This window comes from Podarcis gaigeae, assembly GCF_964106915.1.
Source record: "Podarcis gaigeae genome assembly, chromosome: 5".
Taxonomy (NCBI): Eukaryota; Metazoa; Chordata; class Lepidosauria; order Squamata; family Lacertidae; genus Podarcis; species Podarcis gaigeae.
In genome coordinates, this window is record NC_139681.1 from 49,108,828 (window position 1) to 49,127,725 (window position 18,898).

Genomic DNA, 18,898 nt, shown 5'->3' on the forward strand with positions numbered 1-18,898 from the left:
TTCTGTTGGGTTGGAACAAGCGACAACCCTTCGTAACAGCAGCAAGGATGCTAAATGGCCTCCCTTATGAGTGAGAACCTGTTGGGTCCAAATTCCACTGGTTAGGCATTGTTGAGGGCTATTGCAGTTTCCTACTCACCGACTGAACCACCACTCCCTCTCCCTGGAGTCTAGGATGTATGGCAATGAAAGACAAATATGGGGAGGTCCCTTTTTCAGGGGGAGCATCTCATTTATAAACACCCGCCATCCTAACTAGCTCTTAAAAGCTGCCCTGACTTCTAGCAGATTTGTCGATGCCCTAGGGGCTACAAATCACAATGTGACCCCCATGGAAATAATCCCCCACTTCATTAATTTATGGTCTGGCATTCATTAGAACAAACCTTGTGGGGGGGGCACAGGCTGCTTTGCATCCACACACACACACACACACACACACACACACACACGGCAAACCCAAGGCCTGCCATTGTTCTTAGGGCCAGAGCAGAGTCCAAGGGGAATGGTTTGTTCTCTTTGGCAGAGGGGGCTATTGGCGCATTAAGAGCTCCTTGCTCACATGGCCCAGTTTTTAAGCTGCCTTTTCCAAAACAACCTTTATCACCCAAGCTGGAGGAGCTACTGTCATTAATTAGATTCCACCCTGATGCTTCTAGCAGAACCACCTGGGAAATAAAGGAAAACAAGACAATACTTGCCTTAACCAAGGGAGAATTCGCGGAATAGCTGGAAATCATCCCCATAAGTAGCTGTAATAAGTTTAACTATATATACTGTACAGTAAATACAAACTGGTCTGTGGAGTGGCAAAAAAATAATGAAGCAATTAGGTGAACTATTATAAGCACCTGTGACACTGATTAGCACAAGCACATCTCAAGGCAGGAGTTTTGCCGGATACAACAATAAAAAGTGTTTTGATGCTCAGCAGCTCGCAGTGCTGATTTCAGCAGCGGCGAAGCGAGAGGAGAGGAGAACATCCCAGCCTCCGTGTAAAGCTGTCTCTGACAAATCATGGATGCCAGAGTGAGAAAGCGAGGGAGTGGAGCGAGTCCAGTTGAGTTTGTTATTCCGGTCTGCCTTGTATAAACAGAGGTTTTCTAAATTAGATCCTTGTTCCAATCCATTAGGGTTAATGCAGTTTTAATTAGCAGCTGATTTGCAGCTGAGAAGAGATACCATTTCACGTTCCTTTTCAGAGATTTCCTCCCCCACCCCCCACCAAACTGCAGGACTGCATGGAATTAAAAGCAAAATGAGAAAATTAAAGCTCCCCACCCCCCCCTTCTTTCTTGGTCCTAAAAGAAAATCTGAATGGTATAGAGGATTTCTTTTTCTCCTTCCCCCTTGAGATTGTTTTCCTCGCTGGCATTTTAAGAGAAGGGAAAAGGCAATCAGGAAAGAAAGCATGGCAATTGCTTTGTGTTAGGGAGTCACATCTTCTCTAAAACACTGTTTAAAAACACTTGATGTTCCTCTGGGGTTCACTCTATAAGCAGGTGCAGCTACCAAAGGGCCGGTTCTGATTTGCTGCCCCTGAGAATTGATGGCAGGAAGCCCAGTGACCTGATTTGGAGGCCCCCAAATCAGCTGCAGTGCTTGTGTTTCTTATCTCTTCTTACAAGCTTCACAGTAATAGACAACTGTGCAAGAAAGGGCACAGTCTAACTGGTCCACTGAGGTAGATGTGTTGCATTAAAAAAACACACACCAAAAACCCAACACTCTCATCCAGTAGTAATTTTCCCCATTGCACTGATTACGGGTCTATTGCAGAATACTTATATATTTTCCTTTTTCCTTCTTTCCACAAGTTTGCCTTTCCAAAGCAGCAAACATGTGAAGCACCTGCCTGCTAGCTCCGCTACCTACGGTAATCATGCCTTCTCATAACTGAGTTCAATGGAGTTTATTCTAACGCAGGTGTGAATAGGATTTCAGCCTTAGAGTGTGCCCCTCCCAAAAGAAGTGCTATGAGGTGTAGTTCTACAAGGTATGGCGACTTTTCATAGCTGGAACCAAAGCCTCAGGACAACATTGGGCAAGGATCACAGGAAGACCATTGAGTGTCTGTTTGGTGTAGTGGAAAGTATGGTGGAGTTTTGAGAGGCAAGACGTGGGTTTGAACACCCACTCAGACACAAAGGTCACTGGGGACGGTTGGCTAAAGACAGCTTGCTGCTTGAGGTGAAACAGCAAATGGTGTCCCCTTTCCATCTCAACCTGGTCAAGAAGCATTGTCTCCAGTGAAGGCTGACCCTTTGGGGTAAGTGGGACATTGCCCCACCAAGATCAGTCTGCCTTCAGTCAGTCCCAACCTGCCTACTCTTTACTTACAACTAGTCTAGGGAGTGCTGCTAGCTGTAAGCTTCCTCCACCTCTTCCTTAGCCTGAGTGTTGCCTTTGTAGAACTCAACAGGCAGGAAGGTGGCAAAATTAGTTGGCTTCTTCTCTGGCTCAACTTCCTGTTGGTATCCCAGCCTCCTGCCCTACCAGCCTCCACCGTTGTCCTCTAGGTTGTCCAAGTTATTTTCAGATGTCAACAGAACTTGGCCAGCTTTGAGGACAACAATGGAGGCTGGTAGGGCAGGAGGCTGGGATGCCTCCACTGTTGGCCTCGAGGTTGGCCAAATTATGTTGACATGTGATGCAGAAAATTTCTCAAACACCTCTCCCTGGGACTAGAAATAGTACCACACTTGAAGGGCCCTGTTCTACATCCCAAACCACCAGCACGAGGCAGCCACCTCACTCTTGACTGATAGTACAGCAGTTCCCAGGGGTGGCTATGAGCCACAGTTTTTTGGTCAAGATAAAATAGGATAACCCCCAAGTTGCCCCCACCCCAACTCCTTGGAGGACCAGTGGCATAAAAAGAAACAAATAAGTGTTTACAGTACCAAGGTAGACATTCCATGCCAGCAAGCTTGTCCACAACTAGCAATGGCTCCAGAGTTGCATTTTTCCATGTGCTTGAAGCTGTTAGCAATTATTATTAGGAAATAGAGATGGGTGGATCTGTCAATCTTGGTTTTTCATTTTTCCAATCTGAATTGAGGCTCTTTCACATCAGTTTGCAAAGATTTATATTTTTTTAGTCCACAAGAAAATACATCAGCATTTGAGTGCAAATTTCTCCTGAGATACACATTTCTTTTTCTTCTGAAGGAAGATGTCACATAAGCCATAGAAGATGGATACCCAGTCACACAAAATGGCCCCCAAGAATGCAAAATGAACCTCAAGGCAGCAATATGGCCTGACTTGAAGGCAATAGAAATGCAATGGACTCAGCAGCTGCTGAAACAAACAACTGTAGGCTATTTCAAACAGTCCTTGTTTGAGGAACATAAATATGCTTATTGTTCCATGAGAACATCAGAACAATCTGAGCCACTATAGTACTTACCCAGGAACAACTTAACATGGTTACAAAAAATTAAATTAATTTCTGGAGTGTAAAATTACCTGACTTCCCCACTGAATGCATTCATGCCAAGGATGAGAGGTGAGGATTCCCCGCCCCCCAGGTAAATAGTGCATATTGGTTGGCGGTAGTCAAGTGGTTAATATTGGGGCAGATTTGAACAGGTGAACAAATATGCTACATCAGCCATCCCCTACCTGGTGCTCTCCAGACTTTTTGGACTACAACTCCCATCAGCTCCAGCCCCATTTTGGAGGCCACCAGGCTGGCAAAGGCTGTGCTACATAAATGATAAAGAAGGGCGGGGGAATAAGCAGTTCCTGGTCTTCCTGGCTTGAGGAGACACTATTCTCCCGGCTGCACACATACCACAGTGTTCCTGTGCCCATCTCTTATGCATATTATTATATTACCCCAAAACTCTGTAAGCTCTCCAGGAGGTCCTGAAACCAGCTTCTCCGAAGTCAACAAGACTGTTCATCAGATCACTTGATTGGGCCCCTCAGAGCGCTGCTTTGTTTTAGGGGACGTTTGGTCCTAGTCGAAAGAGTCTGGGGTTGGGGCCTTTATATAACTTTAATGAATGGGGCCTTTCTGTATTTGCCATACAGTTTAATTAGCTTCCTGCAAGAGCTGTTTCTGTTTGGAAAACAAACTGCATTTCTCCCTCCCCTTTCTGCTTCCCACCACTGTTGCAGACACTCAGGCTCCTTGTTGTATTTCCCCCCATTAACCAATGAATGAATGATAATGCCTGCCAACCTATTAAATGCCACTTAATCTGGAAGGGAATGTGGCATTAGACAAATTGGGCATGCTGGTATGTATGGCTAGGGATGCTTAGGTTAAGCGGTCAGATTATTTTAGGGTTACACTGACATGAGCTCTGAGAATTCCAAGAATCTGGAGTTTCAGATAACAAGAGGACCAGAATGCTGCCAATCGTATTATATGAATAAGTGAAAGGGCCAAATCATACACTATTTATTGTCTAGGCAATATGAAAGCCTTGGATTCCTACAGCTTTCTCTACTGGAACAGAATGTATGGCATCTCTCTCTCTGTGGATAGAAAGCAACAGAATAAGCCAATGGTTTCTCCATACCCACAACACACAGAGGACCTGCAGTTTTGGTACTCACCACCTATGTCTCCATAACAATACAGTCAGCAGTTATGATCCCTTCATCCCTATATGTCTGCACGAGATCTGCCTGCCGACCAGATTGCAAAATATACATCAAGGCAACAGCATTATAAACACTAATCCAATTTAAATGGATTCCTTACTACATATGCAGTTTGCCTTAAAGCCACTAGATGGCGATTAACAACCATTTCTGTTCACCCCATTTCAAAAGCTTTCCGCGCTTGAGAAATCCTGAGGATGTGGGGTTTTTTGTTTTTTGTTTTACTTTTCCTTCCAATGAAACCTATCTTTTCTTCCGTTGTACAAGATGATCATCATATTTAAATTAGACATGCGAATGAAACATGTGGTTTATCAGCAAACCAAGAGGAAAAGGGATTCTCTTGACACCCAAACAGAATGTTTGAAAAGTACATTATTCCTTCCAAACTTGGGGTGGGGTTGTGGTTTCCCCAAATGTGTCTTGGCTTGTTCCTGCCTCTTATCCCTAACTCACCTTTCTACTTCTGACTCACACTACAAAGTCCTTAGAAAGCCTGGAATCTTGAAAGTGCTGATGTTTGACAAAGTTGTGGAGTGTCAGGCTGGTGATTTCTACATAAAGTTGCAGGACCAGTTCCACATTGTGCTAAGTATGTTGTGGTGTCCCTCTAAGAGCACTGCTGCTGAACTATTTAAGTTTTCATTACTCAGGTAGATTTCTCCTGCCCAGAAGCTGTTGTGCAAAAAGCTTATAGGCTCCTTCTGTCCAGCATCATATGTCTTTGATATTCTCTGTCATTGGCCCTATCCAACAACCAAAAGTATTCCTCAGTCCTTTCTGAGACCTTTATGGAAGGCAGCCATTGCCCACCATCTCAAAGTACACAGAATATGGAGATTCCCATATTCATTGAATATCTCCACTGCTTCCCCACCATCACTTTCAGCAATTAAGCAACCAGAGAGCTGTATCTGGAGTTGAGTCCCTAAGATGGTTGGATGATGTCTTGTACTCCTCCTTCTGGCAACTCCTGCAGCCAAGCTGGTGCCAAACGTATTACTCTGCTTTCTTTTGGACCTCATCAGCCAGGTCCAAGAGGAGGGTCTTGTTGTCTGGGCAGTCCAGGATCTCCAGACACACTGCCCAGGCTCGCACCCTGGGAAGGTCATTTTGGTGCTGTTAACATAGCGGTTTCACTTCCTCCTCAGAGGCATCGCCCATTATCTCTTGATACAAACGGATGCCAACAACATCTCCAACATAGTAAAGCATTCCTGTAGTAGTTTGAAGAGTGACAAATCAAGTTATGGTTTGTACCCATGCCATCCCAGTCTCCAAGCAAGGCAAGGCTCCAAGGGTTCCATTTTTTCTCAGAATGAGAGACAGCGGAGTCTGTGGTGTCTTAGCAATATATGGTTTATTTCCATATACGTACAACCTGTTCCTGCAATGGAGGGGCTCACAACATTAATACCCTAAGGAGGTCCTGCTTCTCCTAAAGCTATAGCCTTCAATTCAAGGATGTCTCTCCCTCTCAGGCTCCTGCCTGCTTCCTGCCCAGATTTCTCTCACACACTACACTGGCTATTGTCCTCACGACCAGCCAGGTGAGAGAGGGAGCCAACACATTTGCCCTCTGGCATAAAGCAACTTCCTTTCCTATAGCAACGACCAGTGCTCCCCCCCCCCCATGTTAAAAGTGTGGCTAACACTTAAAAAACCTGCACAAGTGACGCTGACACAAAACCCCACATATATTAAGTAAAATAGAAACATCACCCCCCGACCCCACCCCCACTCATCTTTCCCCCCTCCACCTGTTTCCCCCTTTTCTTCCCAATGTTTCAACAAATGAAACTGATCTGTAAAGAATGTTACTTGGAAAAAGAGAGAGAGATAGCACCAGTGGTGTAGTGTGGGTTGCCAGCACCTGGGGCAAGGCAAGTAATTTGCGCCCCCTAACCCGTGGATTTGCGCCCCCTAACTCTAACCCCCAGATGTTGCGCCCGGTGCGGCCGGGCCCCCCTGCACCCCCCACGCTACGCCACTGGATAGCACATACTTTGTAAACCAAGAAAATCTTTAATAAAAATACATTAAAACAACAACAACACTGCTAATGACCCACACTTAGGGCTTATTAACTCACCCCAAAACCTGCCTGGCTCTTTCAACAATGGAATCCCCCAAACTCACAACACTATGTTTCTATATCTCCATTCCTCCAAGAGCTTGAGGTGGTGGTCCTCAATTTTATCCTAACAATAAATATTGTGAGCTAGGTTTGGCTTAGAGATAGTGAATCACCCAATGTTATCTAGTGAGCTTCATGGTTGGTGACTTGATGGTTAAATGAATGTTGGAACTTTGGTCTCCCCAGTGCAAAACTGACCTTTTAACTCCAATGCATCATTGACTTGTAAGATGCCCAATTGTGCTGTATGTTCACTTGCACTTGCATCCAGACTGATGAAAAATCTAAGCCCAGATAGAAAATATGGGATTGTCTGAACTAGGAATCAAGGAGCCATTTTTGAGAACACCAGAAATGAACCTTCAGATTCAGTTATGGTTTTGAAATGGAAATTATGTTTTTCATGCAGGTTGGGGTAGAGGCAAAGCGGGGGGTGGGGGTGGAGAAGGAAAAGCTATTTGGTTTAGCTCTGAAAAAGCAACTAACATAGCAAGCTTTGGCAATATTGAAAGAATGCAGAATCAGAGGTAAACCCCAAATGCGAAAACGATCCTGTAGTGAAACTGCTGCAAGATTTGCAGTGCCTTTCAGTAGAATTGTGCCCCAGCTAGCAATTGTACATCATAAGAGCAAACAATAAGAGATACTATCCACATAAGAATCAGATGGGAAGACACACGTGTGAGAGGGGGTTTCTGACAGTTTCCCTTAGTAAATATGTGTATGTGTGCTCACGCACATGCATGCACACCAATATTACAAACACCTGCATCTTCAATATTTCATCAGATTTCCCCAGATCTTTTTCTTTCCCTAAATTTAGGTCTGATGTGTTTTGTCCAAGAATCTGTTGAATTTATTGCTGAAGAAAACTTTTGATCCATTAGGAAGATATTCCCAATGCTCTGGATAGCTGGTAGATTTTCAATGATTTCAAACAATAGCACTTAAAAGAAGAAGAGACAGTTCACTTTTCTGCAACAGGCAGGAGTGTTTCTTTGCAAATGGGAATTGTCACAGCTCAAGGACACATTGTCATCAGGCAAAAGCATTTGAGGAGGGCAAGTTTGTGGCATGGCCTAGGGAGGAGGCGATTCATGTCAGGTTGAGAGGCCTGGAGGGCCACATTTAGCCCCAAGGACTGACGTTTGCTATCCCTGAATTAGATCCTAACTGAGGTTCCATTGGTAGGAGCAGCCCATGAGTGGAGTTTTGCTCTCACCGGAGGAAGAGGGGACACCACTTTTTTGCCGATCTTCCCTTCCTCCTGAGAGGCGGCACAGGGTACTGCATTCAGGGAGGGGGGATTAAATTATGCTCCCCCTGCCCCGCTCCAGTGCTATCCTTTCTGATACATCCCATTTTCCACTCTGAATGGAAGGAGCCCTTCCATTTGCAGAAAGCTAGTTAGGATTCAAGCCACTGTTTTATCCATATGAAAATTTGACTGATTAATTAACAAACATTTTAGCTAATTAACTAATTAATTAACTAATTCATTTTTGCCCTGTGGAGGTTGGTGTCGCTTTTACGTTTAAGGTACTGATCTGTTAAATTTGGATGGCTGCCTTTAACCATTCTTTTTGTTTTGTTTCTAACCTTGACTGTACTGTAACTCGTCTAGGGAATGACCCGTGTTAGGTGACTGGCTGTACAATCCACACACACACACCATTGCGCCAGACTGGGGTCGTGCAGAGATGTCCCTGTGCCCATCCTTGCTTGCCCCTGTTACCTCCTGTTTGTGGTCACCTTCTACCTTCCCATCTTCTGCAAGAGAGCCAAAGCCCTGCTAGCAGGATCCCTGGCAGGATCCTAGGGACAGCCACTAAGAAGCCCCCTCAAAGTTGCTTTCTGGGAGCAGGAAGGGACTGGTACCGAGTCAGCCCAGGATTGGATCCCAGCCATCACACAGCAAGCTCCAGGCTGGCACAGCGATCTGCCTTCCCCCACCTTTCTCCTCAGCTGCCATGCACAGCAGGGCTATAGATGTGGTAGTGGCCCTGCCACTTCGTATGCTTCTCATAGGCAAAACTAAAAACTTCAGCAACACACGTAAGAATGCAGACAAAGCACCGATAGAAACAAAACCTAATTGAACACGTTCCTCTTTATGCACTTTGTTAAAAAGCTGCAGTCCTTGGGTATAATAAATCTCAACTTATTCCTCTGATCTCGGGGCACAAACAGTGTTCGGTGAATTGTGTTCCTTCTTGTCGAAAAGCACTGATTAAAATTTGCCTCACAGGCAATGTAAAAAACACAGAAAATGCAAAATAAAAATAAGTTATTAATCAGTCTAACGGGCAACTTAAATGGAGAGCTGTCTTCTGTGTCACATTAAAAATGATAATGAGGAATATTTCACAAGGCAATGTTTTACGGGGGGGGGGGGGAGAGAAGGAAATGTGTCATGCAGACTTCTCAATCTGTATCTACCTTGTAGCTTAATAGAAGCAAACTGTATGACAAGTTTTGAAGTTGGTTACCATGGCTGTCTTGCCTGGGGAATACCTGCATTTCAGCAACACACACACACAAACAGATGTTGGATCTTCAATTGCCCTGGGATACCATGGATCTTGTCATTACAAATATTTGCATGTTGGATGCAACAAAGTTTTAGCCCCATGGAATAAACATCGTTGTGGAACCAGGGGACTGAAATATGTTATGACACAAGGATATGTTCCTGCATGAATCTGTCCTGGGAAACCAGATTTTTATGATCCTTGACACACACAGGGAGAAATATCCCACAGGCAAAATGCTTTCCTACTGGGAAAACAAATGAAAGGGGGGGGGGGGAAAGGAAGTCTTTTCTACTTGAAGAGGCCGCTGTTTCTTCTAAAAGTGGCCATTCTTCTTCACATTATATCTCAAGCTGATTCAGAAAAATCTGGTGTGTTGATAATACAGACCATGCAGTTAGGTTTGTGATGGGTTCCAGTCTTCACGCTTCAGAAATGATATGATAAATATTGGCCATGTTATTGGGCTTCAGCTATTGCACCCCTGGGCCCAAACAACTAGGCGCCAAAATGCCCTTGGTAAGCATGTTTTCTAAATTTACTCAACCCCATAGAGTGCTAATCGCCATAGAGTAAAATGGTGAGATGCAGGCCTACAGGCAGTTGGAAAGACATAGTAGGCACATGCCGGGAGCCTGCTAGTGGCCGATGGATCCCTGGCACATCTCCACCATCATATGTCCCCCAACAGTGTGGAGACATGGACCTCACCTTCACTCTTTATGGGATTTATCACTGACAACACACCAGTGTATGTTCAGCGAGCACACTTGCCACATCATGTGTGCATTGACCCTCTGACTAAACCTTTGGCAAGAGTCCAAGAATTGTAGCGGGGAAGGAGTGGTGGGTGGGGGAGCTGATAGGCACCCCAGGCATTTGGGGAGTGATTGATGGAGTCACAACGGTAGATATCTGCATGGTAGTAGAGAGCAGATGCTGATTTAATAGTTTGGGAGTGTCCCTCCCTTTTCTGATCACCCACATGCCATAGCATTTCAGAAAATAGGCAGAGGAGTCTCATTCTTGAATACTTCCTTGTGTAAAAACTCCATGCGTGTAAACTAGTACATCGGGGAGAGAAATGTTCTGGTTTAATTCCCTCCCTGATGTATTTGCCTTATTCATCCAAGGCACTTTTCATATGAGTGGGTATTGAAAAATATGATTCCTCCCAGCCTGAAGTCCCAAGTAGTGCATTCCAGGAAGGAGTCTACCACATCGGTTTACAGAATGTGTTGCTCCATTCAGGGAGAATAGGATAATCATATGTCAGGAGGTAATGGATATGAGTGCTTTCTGGATGTTAATATGAATGATACAAAACTGCCTGTGTTTCCAGCTTCCTCTGAAATCTGAGAAGTTTTCATCTGGTCCCCAGTCAAATGCACTGTGTCAAATGTAGTGTTTCATATAATATTGAATAAAATCATACCTCTGCTGAATGGGAACTTTGCAGATGACAACATATGCTGTTTTCTCCAAAGCATAATTCCACAATTGCTAACTGGGGGCGAATAGGTGGGGCAGAGGAGAGAGACCCAATCAGGAATACCTCATGGATGGACTCAGACTACTGGTTGTGGATAAAGATTTGATATGCAACTGCTGCCCTTTAAAACCAACATGAAGTGGCTGTTACGAGTTTGTGGGAACCAGACTCCTTGTAATTCCTGAGTCCAGCACGGATTCAATTGCTGGATAAGCTAGGCCAAGGAGGGGAGGCTCTGTGCCAGACTGCAAATGCAGTCCAAGTGTCCCTATTTCCCAGGGATAGTCCCGGATTTACAGAAGCTGTCCCAGTTTCTGATGTGATCCCAGATTGTCCCACCTTTCCCTAGGACATCCCTATTTTCATCCACAGAGTATGCAGTTATGCAACCCCGAAGCATGACAGTGTGGTGTAGTGGTTGAGAGTGGTAGACTTGTAATCTGGTGAACCAGGTTCATGTCTCCGCTCCTCCACATGCAGCTGCTGGGTGACCTTGGGCCAGTCCCACTTCTCTGAGGTCTCTCATCCTCACTCACCTCACAGAGTGTTTGTTGTGGGGGAGGAAGGGAAAGGAGAATGTCAGCCGCTTTGAGACTCCTTTCGGTAGTGATAAAGCAAGATATCAAATCCAAACTCTTCTTCTTCTATGCAACCTTTAGAAGAGATCTGAAGGCATTATATTTTTACATATGTTGGAAGCCTCCCAACAGGAGCATTATTATTATTGAATAGGATGTTCCTATTTTCATCAGAGAAATGTTGGAGGGTATGCAAACTGGTGGAGCCCATCCCAGGACCCCCTGGAATCTTGCACTGCTCAGCGATTGGCATGGCATACAACAATACATTCTAAGTATGCTGGTTCATATCAACTTCACTTTCACTGGTCTCACATCCAAAATGTCTGCCTGTGATAGTCGTTGCCACTACACCACAGTTATGGTTGGAATGGGGGAAACTCATTTGAACAAACATTGGATGCAGAGCCCTCTCCTCCCGCAACCAACTCTGCCCGGTCTTTCCCCTTGTGCTGATGGTGTTGTGCTGATTTCATGGTTACATTTGCAAATGTACCAAAATACAAATATTGATCTATTATGCCGGCCGAAGTTTCATTACAGGTGGCGACCATTTTCCAATTGACGTACGACCGAGACGTATGGGTCCTCTTGGACCCAGAAGAGGGAGGAATGGTGGTGGAGGAATGGGGGGGATGGGGGGCAGAGGTGGAACAGGGCAGGCTTATATGCACTTCACTGACATTTGACCTGGAATGCAACCCCCGCAGAAAAGGGGAGTTGCCTGTACTTAACCCCACTACTCTGCAAAGTAACTTAGCAGAGTCTATCCTCAGGGGTTAGACTTTGGTAATCTTTGGTAGGATGGCACCCTCAGCGAGCTCAAAATCTGGTGCCTTGATTTGCACCCCCTCGGTTTGGTGTATGGGAAGCACCCTAAATCTGGCATTGCTATGCTTGTCCCATAGATGTAACTCAGTGTCAGCATTATGTACTTACACTTCTTGATGCTTAGGGTGAAAATGGGAACCCAGCATATGTTGTGGATGCTTCGGTCCAGGGTAGCTGTGGCCATTGAACTCAATAGATTTACTTGGGAAGGGCTGAGGATTAAATACCTGTGCAACCAGCCAAGAACTGTCCCCGCAGAATCAACATCCATTTTCATGAGATGTGCATAAAAGGAGCTCATGGAAGGAGCATAGGAAAGCATTGCTACATGACACCCGTATTACAACAAGTAATGTAATTTGATGTAATTTGCTAATGGGCATTTTGCTAATCATTTGAATAGCCTCCGTAAGGTGATCCCTTGCACAAGCCAGGAATTTCTTCCCTGCTAGAAATGTCTCTACCTTAGGTGTACAAAGTGTGAATTACAGTTCAGTCTATATTACACCATGTATGCAATAACACATGCTAAGGCGTGCAATGGAAATGAGATGCACTGTAAGACAATCTTGTGTGTTGTGAAGCAAGAGACTAAAGGGCAGAGCAGAGTGGGAGGAGGGAAACAGGGTATGGATTTAAATCGAAAAGAAAAGAAGGGAGACTTAAACTACACAACGATGCACTTGCTTGTATTTCTAGTTTCTGCACTATATTTCATGAAACAACAGCCTTTTGAAGACTATGGGGCATTGCAGATGTCTCTGTTTACACAGTCATGCCCGAAAGTGTTATTTAAAAGATTTATGATAGATTCTTGGATATAATCTGATCTTCCAGCCTCACCCCCAGCATTATTCAGCAGCTCCTACTGCCATGTATCCTATAGGCTACCCCCATTTTTCTTTAATGTAAAAGCAGATCGGATAAGAACATCAGAAGATCCATGTGGGATCAAACCAAGAATCCACCTGGCCCTGGGCTGGGAAACCATTTTCAGTCAGACTCCCTGTGTGCCTATGAACTTCTCCACACAAACAGGGAGCAGCAGGAATCGGGGAGAAATGCATTCAGGACACATTGTAATGCAAATCTACCTAATTCACACGTCCTGAACCCAAACCAAGCTCTCTTTCAAAACCTGCACTTCTCTCAATCTTGTGGTGCAATTCTCCAACCAAAAATTGTGCACTATAGTGCATGTGTTCCTGAGAATAGCTGCATGCACGGTTGTTGTTGTTTAGCCGTTTAGTCGTGTTCGACTCTTCGTGACCCCATGGACCAGAGCACGCCAGGCACTCCTGTCTTCCACTGCCTCCCGCAGTTTGGTCAAACTCATGCTGGTAGCTTTGAGAACACTATCCAAGCATCTCGTCCTCTGTCGTCCCCTTCTCCATCTTTCCCAACATCAGGGTCGTTTCCAGGGAGTCTTCTCTTCTCATGAGGTGACCAAAGTATTGAAGCCTCAGCTTCAGAATCTGTCCTTCCAGTGAGCACTCAGGGCTGATTTCCTTCAGAATGGATAGGTTTGATCTTCTTGCAGTCCATGGGACTCTCAAGAGTCTCCTCCAGCACCATAAAGCTGCACAATATTATTGGGAGAAATGGCATGCAAAGATGCATCTCTTAGGAGAAATTGGCACAAAAGGCATTTGAATTTTTGTGCATACTTTTTAAAAGAAAAATTCACAAACCAACGTGGGAACAGGGTGGGAACTAAACCTAGTAATAAAGTAATAAAGAACAGAGTGAAAGGAAAATGGACCGATTCACCCATCCCTGCACCTGATCTAGTGGAAAGGTCCCCACATGCTTATTCTGCCTTTTGACCTTCAAATAGCTGAGCACAGATTTGTGATGGAGCCTGATGCTGCAGTCCTGCTCCCCTGCACACATTCATCCCAACTAACCTGAACCTATGAAAAGCCCTGCTATCTCAAATGGTGCAGCTATTTTGCCATGCACTGAACTAGGGATGATGGGGTGACAGAGAATTGCAAAGAGTTAAAACCATCCAGTCCTGGTCTGCTGGGCTGGCGTTTTCTAATTTAGACGGGTAGGAGCTTCTGCTAGCAACAGCCCGAAGTAGTGTCACAGCCTGTTATTCCCACAGCTGCATACTATAAATGAATAAAAAGCTGCATACGCTAATGATGATTAATTGCATTTTCTCATATCTTCATATCAATTAGCTGGGAATGTTCCTTTGTTTAAATAATTGTCTTTTGTAAATAAATGTGTAAACACTACTTAAAGCATATTTTTGGTCTAATGGCACTTATCTGAAAGTTAACAGATTCAAGATGTGATGTGCATTTTAATTGATTGAATGTACAATAAAATCTGGTGTTGGGTGCTAATTTTTACAGCAAGCACATTAGAGCTTCAATCAAATTATACATGGTTTAAAACAACACGAGCCTGCATTAGACCAACCCACTTCTCCAATGCACGTAGGCGTTTCGGAAGTAGGATAAATACCGTATGAATAGCAACTAAGAGAACAATAACCGATGCCAGGATATTTTTTGCCGCACCTGCAACAGCTCTGGGATGTGGGGAAATATCCTTTATTCCCCTTTTGGTATCTCTTGCCGGTATTGAGTTTTTAAAGGATAGCAATAGAAAATTGATATTCCCCAAATGCATCCTTTACTAGCTGCATCTGCTGCTAAAACCCTTGACCATCACTTGCCTTGACTACTGCCACCTAATTTTTAGGACCCACCTTATTTCTGTAATTTCAAGTTGTTTTAAACTGTTTCTAATATTGTGTTTCGAATACTGACATTATTGAACTACAATTCCCATCAGCCACAGCAAGCATAGCTAATAGCCAGGAGTGATGGGAGTTGTAGTTCAACAACATCTGGAAGGCCAAAGGTTCCCCATACTGGTGCTACATGCAAGCCTCTTCCTCTGATAGGGTAGTACCATTGAGCACTTGCCACAGAAGAGCCCTCTGGCAATTAAAATCGCCATCCCTAGGGCTAATCAAATGGTCTCCTAGGTTAGGAAGGTGGCACAGGGCTCCCTGCAAGCAGCTGTTGAGTTGTTCTTATATACTTAATGGAGAGACGTGGCAAAGACCAGCACAGCAATGACAGTAGCCGTAACAGCATGGATGAAATCTTATCTTTGGAGCGTTGGCACATGGAACTGTGCATCCCAGGAAGCTGGGTATTGGGTTATTTTTTGAACTCTACACAGCAGCTTTGGGATCCAGCAAGATCAAGTCCCAGTTTGAGATAATTGTCTGAAGATCAGACTGCAGGTTGGCCCTTCTGAATGCTACTGCAACAATGAAAACAGAGAGGCAAAAATGAAAGAAATAGGTAATATAACCTGCCAGTCTTTGGTTATTCTTCTCCATCTGAAACAGCAGAATATGAGCCAGAATTTTGGGCAAATTCCAAAAGTTTCTGTTTGCTGCTCAAGAAAACTAGGCAGAACAGATGTAAATAAAATCAAACTGGGATTAGGCATACGAAATGCATATCAAATTTCAAACATCTCTCCTCCAACTCAAAGCCCTTGTAGTTACTGAACTGATTGTCTTTTCTTGACTAAAATCTGCCATTGGATCTTAAAAGCTTGTCAGGATGAAGTGCAATGCTGCAAATATGTTTACATTTACACAGGTTCCCCTTTGATATTTGACAAGCTTCTCATGCCATCTGGCCTTCAAGTAGCTTCAGAACTTTTCCATGGGCCAATTTGCGGGATCTTCAGGATGCTGAGAATTGCCTCTTTACTCACACAGTTTGCCCTTGGGACAGTGCTTGAGGATTAACACCTGTTAGCTAGGAAGATCTGCTCATTATAATATGTATATTTTAAAATACAAGTTTCTTCTTTTTAAAAAAAGAAGTCAAAATTACAGGAAACGTATATAATTTTCCTAACAATGTTCCAGAAATAACCTATGACCTATGACAAAATGTGTAAGATCATAACTTCAAACAGAAGCTCTTGGATTGGAAGAAATGTTTAAGCAATTCATAAATATGATAGAATCCCTCCCTCAAATGTCATTATTAGAAGAATTTTGAGATGTCTTGAATATGTTTTCATATTGCCATTTTTAAGTAGCTTTCTCTCCTAGATGACAAGTGCTTTGTGGCATTTCCCCCCCCCCCCTTGAAACTGTACATTAGAGAGATACCGTAAGTAAACTTCAAAGGGCTAAATATCAAGGAGCAGAATGAATATGGCCACACATAAAGTTACGTTGCTCCTCCAAACCCCTTTAGCAGCCAGACAAGGTCACTGATCAGGGTAATTTGCAGGAAAAGTCAATTTCTCAAGTACCCAAAGCAGGTGTTGTGCCATTCTAGGACAATTTACTGAAACGAAATTGAGGAAGTTGAAAAAAGCAAAGGTCACGATTCACAGGAAGGAGTGAGGAAAGCAAATCCCTTTGACTGTATTTTTAACTCATTTTCAACCACAGCATATTTACAAACTCGGGAATGGTTCCACTTTAAAGAAAGCCATTCTTTTGTAATTTTAGGAGATGTGTTTACATGAAAGGAAGAAAAGGGTGGTGGGGAAGAACCTCCTATTCACGGTGCAAAAGGCACAGAAGAATGAAGTTGCAGAGTAGGCAAATGAGTTGGGGGAGGAGCAGTATGAAAGATGGTTGATGTTTCCTACATCGATGAACTTTACTTCTTCAGTCCTCTGTTTCTCAAGTCAACACAGAAATCTGTGGATGGCCTTGATTACTGTATGAATATTGTATGACTGTTAATTTTATGAAGCTTGATCTTAATTGAAGAGACCCTTCAGGTTTGGGTACAATGTGTGCATTGCATTTTCTGATCTTTTGATTTATGTTTTCACTTTGTTTGGTTCTTCTTTATTCTTTCTTTGGGGGGAAAATGCAATAAACCATCATTTTATAATATAGGGAGATACAAGCAAAAAAAAAAAGTTAATGAGGTGAAAGAAATGACTTGGGGAACACTTCAAATTATTGGGGCAGAAGAATTTTATTGAAATCCATGTGCCCCCTTGAGGCCCAAACTATAGTGAATAAACATCCCCTTTAAAATAATGAAAATAATATTTTAACTGCTCACTTTTATTTTGAAGAAAAAGTAGCTGTGCATACCTGATACAGAACATTTCCTGCCGAAAAAATTGTCCTGGTGCCATTTGCCTTTGAACATGTAATAATTTTCCCATTTTAGCCAAATTATTCACAATAGCCTTTGCTCTATAGTCCTATACATAAGATTCTGTTACGAGATAGGATAGAATGGACCAGGTGATTAAGATAAGAACATCACTCACGGAAAGATGAAAGATTCTACAGCTTCCTCTTTAAATGGCAGAGATCTTTCTCTGTCCCAGTAGTGAAAATACCCTGTTAACTAAAATGATATGATTACAGAATATATACATATTGATAATGTCAGTGAAGGATATTCATTTAAAGAAGGAAAAATTTGTCATTTCATAAACATCCCCAGGGCCGGATTTAGGTTTGATGAGGCCCTAAGCTATTGAAGGTAATGGGGCCCTTTATATGTCCAGCTGTCCTTTGTCAACAACAATTTGTCCCTGTTTTTTGTGTTGAATATATGATATATGGTAATTTATGGGCCTAATAGGTATCTAAAGCCATTTGCACATGTTGCCATGCAACCAGTCCATGCAGAATGTAGGCACCCTATATATAGAAATGAGCAAACCAGTGATATTTGAGAGAGCAGGCTAGCAGGCGGGGCCCATTACTTACATCGTAGGAACCTACACAACACAAAACACTGTTGCTGTATGCAGGTTTTATTTGTTTTTTATCTTATATTTTGGAAATGTACATCCAGGTTTTTTTCCTTTAATTTTTTTTTTTTGGGGGGGGGGGAGCCAAGAGAGTTGGGCCTTAAGCTGTAGCTTGTTTAGTTTATATGTAAATCCAGCACTGATCATTCCTTTGCATGCCCACTTTTATCATCATTCTTCGAACAAGAGATATTAGAACATTTCTGACATTTCTGATTGGTTCAAGGGTTTATTTTCCTTTCTCCACCCGCAAACCTTCAGGAAAGTGTGGATACAGCTACATTCCCATCATCCGGAGGGAGGGAAAAAACCTCTAATCCAGCTGTTATTTTTTTTTTATTTTTTTGCACACAGCTATCCTGCTTTCTCTTCATTGGGATCAGTTACATCTAATGACTGGAAACAATCTAGAGGCCGAATCCTCAATATTTTGAGACTGGTGAATCGGAAGATGAGTACGGAGGACTTGGCTTGATTAGTCAGACAAATAAACAAACAAAGTAAAGCACACAAATAAAAGCCACCACACCTGCAAGAATGTTAGATATGTTAAAAGGGGTTGCATCCCTAGGCGAATTACGCCAGTTCACTTTTCATCACCAGTGACCACATTACACATGCAGCTGGTGACATTACTTAGCCTCCAGCAAGGTCAGAGCATAGACTAAAGTGCACACAGAGAGAATTGTTCCTGTGTTTGGAGCAAAAATATGGCTAAATTGGGAGCTGGGCTGCAGCTGCAACTTGGCACGCAGCACCAGAGAGCTCAGCCCGATGCAAACACCCTGTCCCTAAATATATGGTCATAAGCACCATTGAAAAATATAACTGTTTTGGCCCCACTGAATTGTAAGTTTCCCCAGCGATTTTGCTGACCATGAAATGTAGTTCTCTGACATCACTGCATGGGAAGACTGTAGAT